This window comes from Triticum dicoccoides, chromosome 2A (genome assembly GCF_002162155.2).
Source record: "Triticum dicoccoides isolate Atlit2015 ecotype Zavitan chromosome 2A, WEW_v2.0, whole genome shotgun sequence".
NCBI classification, from domain to species: Eukaryota; Viridiplantae; Streptophyta; class Magnoliopsida; order Poales; family Poaceae; genus Triticum; species Triticum dicoccoides.
In genome coordinates, this window is record NC_041382.1 from 518,579,000 (window position 1) to 518,588,716 (window position 9,717).

The window sequence follows — 9,717 nt, forward strand, 5'->3', positions numbered from 1 at the left end:
CAGCACATTGAAGGTGGGAATGACATATGCAAGGCATGATCCTTAACTGATGATTTCAACGTACGAGCAAGAGAAAAGGCGAAAGAGCGAAGAGAGCACTAAACGACTCCTAGCTGTAGGGAGCCCTTGCTGGGTTAGCCCTGTAACTATGTGGACTCGTCATGCTGAAGTCATTCTTATTTTTTCTTTCTTTCTTCACATTTTAGCTTTCTTTTAACTATTGTTTATATTTCGAAATATTATAAATATATATTACTAAAAAATTGTACATAAAATTTGAGAAATTTTAATCATCCATTTGATAATGTTAAATGTGTATAGAAAAATGTGTCTGAAATACATGAAAATGTACAGTGTGAAAAAGTAGAAAATATTAATCATGTGCGCGAAAAATGTTTGTTACATTAAAAAATGCCATACATTTAAAGCAATCATGAGTTTAGAAAATAAGTTTGTGATATTTAAAAAAATGTATATAGAATATAGATTATTTTTCGTACCATTCAGAAAATATACGTGACATTTTAACGGAAAATTTCTGTGATTAAAACAAAAACCATGGCATTGAAGAAAAATATTTATGCAATGTAAAAAAATGGTCCCATATTAAAAAAATGTTTATTTACATTAAAAGCTTATACATGGCATTTTAAAGAATTGTTCATATGTTTTCCAAAAAATGTTCACGGGAATTCTGAATAATTTTATACAATGCGAAAAAGTTCGTGTAATTATTTTCTAAAAATTGCCATTAAAAAAGGTAAAACGTGTGTTTGGAAAATGTTATTATGTATTCAAAAGAGTTTTTAAAATATGTTTAAAAAAATACATTACGTATTTGAAAAATGCCAAACGTTTATCAATAAAATGTTTTACATGTTCACTAGAAACATACATTGTGTACTAAGAAAAAGTAATATGTGTTAAAAAAGAAAGCCAATAAAAACGGACAAAGAAGCAGAAAGAAAACCCAGATAGAAACTAAGAGAATCAAAGTAAACAAAGAAAGAAAAACCAAAGAACACTAGTGAGAAAACAAAGAAATCAAAGTATAAGGAAGAAAAACACCCAAAGGAAACCGGTAAAAAAACACAAGAACGAAAAAAAAACTCCCTCCCACGGAAAAAAGAACCCAGAGCAGAGTGGACCACACAATGACACAAATGACAGTGACACTAATGTGCCTGCCCAATTCACTCTCTTGTAGGTGATTCTTAATAGGAATGAGTACGGGCAAGACATAACTCTTGCAAGACTTCCTGGCGCAATTGGTGCCGATGAGGAGCTCTCGTGGAATAGCCCTTAGTTAGAATGGTTGTATATACGACCCGACAATGTATTGTCCGCCACAACCTTATTGTTGGGAGACCGTACGATGTCTCTCCACAAGCAGCCGCCCGATTGGGGTCGGCTCAGTGCGGGCATAGGCTTTAAACGGGTTTTTCCCTTTTTTCACATTTTTGCATTCATTTTTTTCTGTTTTATTTCTTCTACGTTTGCTTGTATTTTGAAATATGCAAAATATATCTATGGTAAAAATTACTTTATATAAATTTTTTGAAAAATATTAATCATGCATTTAAAAACATTAAATGTGTTTAGAAAAACTGATTCCGATGTATACAAAAAAAGGTAAAAGTGTGCGGACAAAGGTAGAAATGAAATGTCAAGTTTTAAATATTTTGGGGAAATGTTAGTCATGCATTTAGAAAATGTTAAATAAATTGGTACACATTAAAAAATGTTAAACATGTATAGAAAAAATGTTTCTGGCGTATGCAACAAATGTAAAATATGTGTGGTGAAAGTGTATGTTTTCTAAAATGTTACTAATAAATTTTGAAAATTTTAAACGTGTATATATTAAAGGTTCCAGATGTACAAAAAATATATAATGTATATGGAAAAGGTAGACATAATTTTTTTTTTAAAATGTTAATCATGTATTTCTAAAATTCTAATGTGAATATACAAAATGTTTCTTGTGTATACAGAAAATGTACAATGTGTATTGAAATGTAGACAAAAAAACAGAAGTTGTCAAAAATATTTATCATGTTTTTAGAAAATACGATTTTTTTTAGAAAAAATGTTCCTATTGTATATTTTTTTAAGAAAAATAATAAAAACAAAAATAAACACTAATAAACAAACAAAAACGAATAAAATGATAAAATTAACAAAAAAAATAAAAAGAAACTTTAAATAAAAATCAAAATAAAAGAAAAAACCGATAGAACTTGGAAAAGAAACAAATAAAAACAATGAAATGACAGAAAACAAAATAAAACCGATAAAAAATAAAATAAAACGAAATGGCAGCACGTAGAATGAGAGAGCGAGCGACCGTGTTACGGGCCGGCCCATATGAACGAGCCCGTCAGGCGAGACGGAAGCTTAGTCTCATGTTAGGCGAGATATAGCTGGCGCACTTATTGTTCGGGCATGTTATCTTTGTCCTTTACAACTACCAGGGCCCATTAAGGAATATGACACATTGCTGCACCTGCAATGGTGCTCAGGATGAGTCGCACCAGAAGACGGTTCAGCTCTCTATTCCGGCATCACATCCAATCCAACTACGCCATGCCCCTGGTTGTTTTGTCCTCATCTCCGGCTTTGCAAGGTCATATATATACGCAGTCTGATTCGGCCGTGTGTCTGGGGCTTCCCTCTAGCACATCCATCCTGTGTAGTACTTGCACAACACTGCACCCGGGCATGCTTGATCTTGCTGATTTCCCATCAGCTCATTTGCAGCTCGAGCCTACGAGTGCATTTTAAACTAGAGACAGACATGTTAATAAGGCCAACTCCACCGCGTGACCCCATCCTATCCGCGTGCGTCCATTTGAGTTAAAAAGGACGAATAACGGGGCTCACCGCGCGGTCTCAAACGGACAAATGTTCGGATTCCGTTCATTTCTGACCCATCCTCGACCCAAACTTGCGCTCGGTTTGGGGTAAAACGAATGCGCGCGGACGGCTTCGACGCACGCCCTTGTCCCCCCATGACCCGCATGTCGGGGACACTAGCAGTCCCTTCGCTCCCAACACTTCCACCTTCTCTCTCCCGCCTCGTCCCGCCGCCGGCGCCGCCGCTATTCTCCGTCCGCCTCCTCACCGCGTAGCCCCCGGCCGTCCCTACAAACCACGTCTCGACATGGCCGCCACCACGTCCGCGCTTTCGCCGTAGTTTTGGCCGTCAATCGGAGGAGGTTTGGCCGTCGCCGTCTTTGCCGGTGGCAGAGGGGACACGACCGCCAGTGACGTACCACGGCGGCCTCGACAGCTTCCGACGAGAGCTCCAGAGCGGCCAGTAGCCGGCCGGCAACCACCCCTACTGCGTCGAGGTGATCATCGCGGCCTCTTCGCCACCACGACCGCAAGGTGTTCGACATTTTGCCCACAAAGGTATGGACAGTGGAGACGAGTTTTTCTTCCATCACTTCCTTTGTTCATCAGACGATTCGTCGTCGGATGATGAAGATCTTGTGGTGGCTACACTGGTCGTTCACGGCCACATTCAACGGCAGCTTCCTCGGTACAGGGGGTCAGTCCCTGGCCGTGCTCCCAACCTGAACCGCAACAGGGAGAGAGGCCACGCCCTGCTCTATGCCGATTACTTTGCGAACACTCCGATTTTCAAGCCGGATAAATTTCGTCGCCGTTTTCGTATGGCAAGGCATGTGTTCAATCGTATCTGAGAGGATGTGGTTGCTCATGACCCATACTTCGAGTGCAAGACGGATGCCCTTGGCAAGTTTGGATTCTTCTCTTATCAGAAATGCACCGCGGCCATCCGCATGCTTTGCATATGGTATTCCAGGCGATCTGGTGGATGAGCATGTGCGTATGAGTGAGACAACATGTCTAATGTCAATGTATAAGTTTTGCCAGGCTGTGATCGAGGTGTTTGGCCCAGAGTACTTGAGGCAGCCAACTGCCGCTGATACAGAGAGATTGTTGGCGACCAACGCAGCTAGAGGCTTTCCAGGCATGCTTGGCAGCATAGATTGTATGCACTAGGAGTGGAGGAACTGTCAATTTGCTTGGCAGGGCTAGTACAAGGGGCATGTCAATGGGTGCACTGTCATATTAGAAGCGGTGGCATCGCATGATCTTTGGATATGGCATTCTTTCTTCGGCATGGCACGTGCTCCGGCGTTCTCCAGTCTTCGCGAGGCTTGCAGAAGGCCACCCCCCACCTGTCAACTTTGAGATCAACGGCCACCAGTACAACAAGGGATACTATCTAGCTGATGGTATATATCCTCAGTGGTCAACTTTTCTGAAGACAATCTCGAAACCCCAAGGTGCAAAGAGAAAGAGATTTGCCCAAATGCAAGAGAGTGTTAGAAAGGATGTGGAACGTGCTTTTGGTGTGCTTCAATCCCGGTGGGGTATCGTTCGAAACCCTGCACTATCATGGGATGAAAGGAAGCTTTCGGAGGTGATGACTGCTTGTGTGGTCATGCACAACATGATCGTCGAAAACGAGCGTGATGAGAGTATCTTCGACCAAGGATTTGATTATCAAGGTAAAAATATTGAGCCCCTGCACCAAGACCCAGCCACATTTGAACAGTTTGTCCAATTCCACCGTGAGATGCGTGATTGGCAAACTCATTTGAATATTCAAAATGACTTAGTTGAGCACATGTGGGATCACATTGGCAACCAATAGATGTATTGGTTCATTTTATGTTCAGTCAAGACAATTTCGATTTGGTTGTAAAACTATTTTATTAAAGACAATTTTAATTGGGTTGTAAAACTATTTTCATTTTCAGACAAATATTTAAACGTGCAAACTAGTTTTGATGAAGATATGGGCATTTTTGACCCCGACAGACAGGATGGGGCAAACGGACGCAGCCGCGCGCTGGACGCACGGCCACCGCATCCCCGAACACGCCCGAACATTGTTAAACATCATTGTATGCCACGGTGTGTTATGAACCGTGTTGGCCAGATATGTGGCGTGTGTGTTGTAGTTAGGATAGGTTAGGTTGTTGTGATGAGATCTTGGTAGTTAGCTTAGCTTGGAGATCAATCCACACCTAACCTAACCCTAACCTCCTTTGTAATCTTTGCCCATGTCTAGCCTATATAAACACGCAGCGCGCCCCTGCCCCGGCATGCGCTTCCAGCCTCTCGTTTCACATGGTATCAGAGCCTAGTTCTTCCACACATCTAGATCATGTCGTCTTCTTCCTCCTCCCACGCCATGGCCATGCCCTCGCTCGCCTCCCTCGGCCACACCATCACGGAGAAGCTCACCCGTGACAATTTCCTAGTGTGGAAGGTCCAAGTTCTTCCGCACGTCAGGGCTGCGGGGATGATGGGCTACCTTGACGGCTCGATCAAGGAACCTGCTACTGTCATCGTCACCGAGAAGGAGACCAATGGGAAGAAGGAGATCGCCGAGCTGCCCAATCCAGAGCATGCGATCTGGGTTACCCAAGATCAACAGGTCCTAACTTTTTTGCTCGCATCTCTATCCCGTGAAGTTCTGATGCAGGTGTCCAATCACACCACGACCGCGGGCGTCTGGCAAGCCCTGGTCGAGAGCTTTTCCGCGCAGTCTCGAGCGCGCCAAATTCAGCTTCGCTCCGCGATCGGCAACGCCCGCAAGGGCGATCTCTCCGCCTCTGCTTACTTCACGAATATGAAGGGTTAGCAGATGAACTTGCTGCTGCGGGAAAACCCCTCGAGGAGGACGATATCGTCTCGCACATCCTCGAGGGCCTCATGCACGAGCCCGACTACAATGGATTCGTAACCTCCATCTCCACGCACGCTGCCACCGATCGGCCGATCGGTCTCAGTGAACTCTTCTCGCTGCTGCTCTCTGCGGAGGCCTGGATCACCGCCCAGCACGCCGCCTTCTCCGCTCACCACTCCGCCAATCTCGCCGCAAAGGGTGGTCGTGGCGGCTACAGTGGTGGACGTGGTGGTCAGGGTGGTGGACACGGCGGCTACGGCGGAGGCAACTACCCCGACAACTCAGGTGGTGGTGGCGGTGGTGCGCCGCGCCCACAGAACGGTGACCGTGGTGACCGCGGTGATCGCGAACGCTGTCAAATCTGCAAGGAGGAAGGCCATGGTGCGTGGCGCTGCAAGAAGAGGTTTGATAAAGGCTTCAACAACAATGTACGTAATCCTGCAGGCAGCGGTGGTGGCGGACGCGGCGACGGTGGCGGTAGTGGTGGCAACCCACGCTCTGCCAACTCTGCCCACTCCTACAGCGTGAATACCAATTGGTATCTCGACACCGGAGCCACAGATCACGTCACCGGTGAGTTGGAGAAGCTAGCTGTAACACCCTCGATGCGACTATAGCTCCCACGTGTCGGGGCACGACTTAGAGACATAATCGCATTGAAGGCATATGTCGCAAGTTAGGCAATTTTCACAACATCCCATGTAATATAAATAATAAAGGGGAGATAACATAGTTGGCTTACACTCGCCACGTCAATCAAGGTACATAAATAGCATTACAACATTCAAACACTCATGGCCCGACTACGGCGCCAAAATAAAAGACAACCAACATGCGACACGGTCCCGATCACCCCAACTGGGCACCACTACTGATCATCAGGAAAAGAAACATAGTATCGTTGAGAGTCCTCGTCGAACTCCCACTTGAGCTCGAGCGCGTCACCTGGAGCGGAATCATCAGGCCCTGCATCTGGTTTAATAGTAATCTATGAGCCACAGGGACTTAGCAATCTCGCACCCTCGCGATCAAGACTATTTAATCTTAATAGGAAAAGGCAAGGATAAATATGTGGAGCTGCAGCAAGCGACTAGCATATATGGTGTCTAACCTGTTCGCAAAAGAGAGCGAGAAGAGGAGGCAAAGCGCGAGCGAGAAAACTAGAGGACAACCTGCGCAAGCATTACTCTAACACCGTGTTCACTTCCCGGACTCCGCCGAGAAGAGACCATCACGGTAACTCACACTGTTGATTCATTTTAATTAAGTTAAGGTTCAAGTTATCTACAACCGGACATTAAAAATTCCCATCTGCCCATAACCGCGGGCACGGCTTTCGAAAGTTCAAATCCCTGCAGGGGAGTCCCAACCTAGCCCATGACAAGCTCTCACGGTCAACGAAGGAATAGACCTCCTCCCGAGGCGTTCCGACCAGACTCGGTATCCCGGTTCTTCAAGACAACTCCGACAATGGTAAAACAAGTCCAGCAACACCACCCGCTGTGCCGACAAGTCCCGATAGGAGCTGCACATATCTTGTTCTCAGGGCACACCGGATAAGCTAAGCGTACGGGAGACAACGTAACCCAAGTTGCCGAGGGACGGCCCCGCATGGTGCTCTAGGTTGGACCAACACTCAGAGGAGCACTGGCCCGGGGGGTTTAAAATAAGATGTCCCTTGAGTCCGCGAAACCCAAGGGAAAAGGCTAGGTGGCAAATGGTAAAACCAAGGTTGGGCATTGCTGGAGGAGTTTTATTCAAAACGGACTGTCAAGGGGTTCCCATTATAACCCAACCGCGTAAGGAACGCAAAATCCGGGAACATAACACTGATATGACGGAAACTAGGGCGGCAAGAGTGGAACAAAACACTAGGCGAGAGGCCGAGCCTTCCACCCTTTACCAATTATATAGATGCATTAAGATAACATGGCAATATAATGATATCCCAACAAGTAAATAATGTTCCAACAAGGAACGGTCTCCAATCTTCACCTGCAACTAGCAACGCTATAAGAGGGGCTGAGCAAAGCGGTAACATAGCCAATCAACGGTTTGCTAGGACATGGTAGGTTAGAGGTTTGACATGGCAATATGGGAGGCTTGAAAGCAAGTGATAGGCATCATAGCATTGGCATAGCAAAAGAGCGAGCATCTAGCATAGCAAAGATAGTAGTGATTTCGAGGGTATGATCATCTTGCCTGCAAAGTTGTCAGAGTTGACTGGATCCTCAAAAGCAAACTCAACGGGCTCCTCGTTAGCGAACTCGTCTCCCGGCTCTACCCAAACAAGACAAACAAGCAACAAGGACACAATCAACCACGTGCAAACTCAAACAACATGATGCAAAGATGGTATGTTATGCGGGATGCAATATGCGGGATGCATATGCAAGATGTGACAAGGAATGCATGAACCTTGCCTTAACTTGGAAATCCAAGTGTGCCACTGGAAAGATGAGATGAAATCGCTTGAAAACGATATAAAGAACGCCGGAATCGGAGTTACGGTTTGGAAATGGCAAGTGATTCAAATATGACCACGTTCTGTGATTTACAGCAAGTAGCCATCTAAATGCAACGAGATGAATATGCTACAGCACTCAACCATGATAAAAAAGTACATGGCAGGGATGCATTCATGATGCTTAACAAAAGTCTAGCACTGAGCTACGGCCAATTCATCCATTAACAGGTTCAAACAAGCATGGCAAAAATGCATATGGTAAACAGAATTCAGACTTAGTGAAATTTACACTTGTCTGGAATTTCAAATCAGATAGCACTCTTCGGAGCAACAAAACTATATGCTACAGGACCTGAACATGGCAAAGTAAAACATGGCATGAGGCTACTCAAAAAGCTTAACGAAAGTCCCTTAGTGACCTTGAGCCAAAAGGGATCAGAAAACACAATTGCAAGCATGTGAACATAGCAAAAGCATAATCAGTTTTCAGACTTAGTGAAAACTGGCACATGCTGAAACATATCTCAAGTAGGCATGTTTACGAGCTCGATGCACTCACTACGGAGCATGTCATTACAAGCTAAGCATACACCCGTCAAGAATACACAAAATGCTAGCTAGACATGGCAAGAACAATAACATAGCATGCACGGATCAACTACAACAACCTCGGCAAAATTGCTAACAAGTAGACAATCTGCCCAGATTCACGAAGTGACAAAAGTAGAGCTCGATTGACTCAAGCTAGGGTGCTCCATAATTGCAAACAAAGACATGTATGGATAGAGCACTACAAGATTAACAAAACATCCTTACTGATCATCCTCAAAAGAGGCACGGATCACTAGGAAACAACATGAACATATGGCAACATGAGATAAACAGCTTAAGGACTTGGTGGAATTGCTAAGTCCCTGAAATTAGCATTACCAAGTGCCTTACTTTGCAAGCTTGTGCTAGTCACCACACACATCAAAAAAATACATGGGTTGCACCTCTGGAAAGATGGCAAAATATTTAACAAAACATATGTAGAGCTCATGGGCATATCATGCACACAATAATCATGGCAAAAATGACAAATAACTAAATGGAGCAGCAGATCTGACAATTATCTCAAGTAGCACTCTTCCAACAACATTACGGGCATCAAGATGAACTCAAATGAAAATGATGCGATGGAATGAAATGATGTACTCTCTGAGACGAACATTCTGATATGCTTTATGCGCAAAACGGACCTACGGATGCAAAGTTACGATGCGATGAACAGGAGCAAAAAATATTAGGGACTTAGGGAAAAACTGAGAGGTCAACCCCTAGGGTTTCAGGTCCAGATCAGATCTCGCCGGAGCACGGACGTCGAGGTTCGCCGGAGCGGCTTGGAGCTCGCCGGAGAGGAACTTGGAGGGCGCCGGAGGAGGAGGAAAACGCGGTGGTGTGGCCGCGGCGAGGTGCGGCGTTCCTAGCGGGCGCGGATGGCGGCGGTGGCCCGCCGGAGCGACGAGGTGGCGCGGACGGT